At 45.0% G+C, this 1,283-nt stretch overlaps 1 non-coding gene across 1 annotated transcript; it reads left to right on the forward strand.

The window, feature by feature from the left end:
• Positions 1-732: 732 nt before the first annotated feature.
• On the forward strand, positions 733-839 carry LOC141625245 (small nucleolar RNA R71). Its single transcript, XR_012535036.1, has one exon. It is a non-coding gene; the product is annotated as a small nucleolar RNA R71 (small nucleolar RNA).
• The last annotated feature ends 444 nt before the right edge of the window (positions 840-1,283 follow it).

The raw sequence follows: 1,283 nt of genomic DNA on the forward strand, positions 1-1,283 counted from the left end.
TACAGACGGTAACTGCCCCGGAGCTCTAGTAGCAAATTTACTGGCTAACTGGGCAATTTGAGTTTCCAACATCTTTGTACTAGTCTCTCTAGCCTGAGATTCCTTCTGCAGCATTCCCGTCAAGCTCTGAAACATGTTTTTGAGCTCAGAAGCCTCAGAACTTTGAGACTGCTGCTGCTGCTGAGGTACATAGAGTGGTTTCTGGTATGGTTACTGCTGCTAATGAGGGGGCACATAATTCTGCTGCTGCGGAGGTGGAGTCGGATTTTGGACATTCTGGCTACTCCACCACAAATTTGGATGCACATTGGAAGGATCAAAGTAGGTGTTGGTCTGCCTATAATGTTGAAAAGCAGCACAAACCTCATTGGGACTGATACAGAAATCCGCAACGTGTCCTTCTCCTCCACATCTCTTGCATGAAAAGGGACCGTCGACACAAAGATTTACCCGATAAATACCACCCTTTGAGGCTCCTCCTAACTCATACTTGTCAAATCTCGCCGTAAGAGCCTCTAATGCGCCTACGGAAGGAGATTCAAGCACTCTCCTTTGATTTCCCCTAGAGTTTCCATGCTCGGCTTTTTGGGTGGCCAGGTCATCGATGATTTTCCACCCCTTTGTCTCACCGCTATTTTCTTGAAATCTCCCATTAGCTCCAAAGATCTAGGATAGCTCTCTCGATCATCATAAAGACCATTATAGAACTGGTTGCACAGAAACCATTTCTTAAACCCATGGTGTGGAATAGAGCGAATTAGCTTCTTGAATCGGACCCAAGCTTCATAAAAATCTTCATTAGCTCCCTGCTTAAAACTCGTGATCTGAGCTCTAAGTGCGTTTGTCTTGGCCGTGGAATAGTATTTCTTGTAAAAATCCAAGGCCAACGAATTCCAGTTTGTAATTCCTAAGACAGCACGATCCAGATCCCTATACCACTCCCTTGTAGCATCTCAGAGTGAATAGATGAACATTGTCTCCTTGATCTGGTCCTGAGTAACGCCTTCAGGTGGAGGGATGGAATAGACATAGTCAACAAATATCTCCATATGCTTGGCAGCATCCTCATTTGCACCTCCTCCAAACTGGTTTCTCTCAACCAGATTGATATAGGACGGTTTTGCTTCAAACCCTCTAGTGGTACCAGCTGGTAAAGTAAATCCCTTATAGAGATTTTCAGCTTTTGGCTCGGAATGACTCGCTATACTAGCTTCTTCAGCCATATCTGGAGATGTAACGGTCTCAGTTGATGAGGTAGAAATAGGAGATGAAGGTGGATCCTC

This window comes from Silene latifolia, chromosome X, assembly GCF_048544455.1.
Source record: "Silene latifolia isolate original U9 population chromosome X, ASM4854445v1, whole genome shotgun sequence".
NCBI classification, from domain to species: domain Eukaryota; kingdom Viridiplantae; phylum Streptophyta; class Magnoliopsida; order Caryophyllales; family Caryophyllaceae; genus Silene; species Silene latifolia.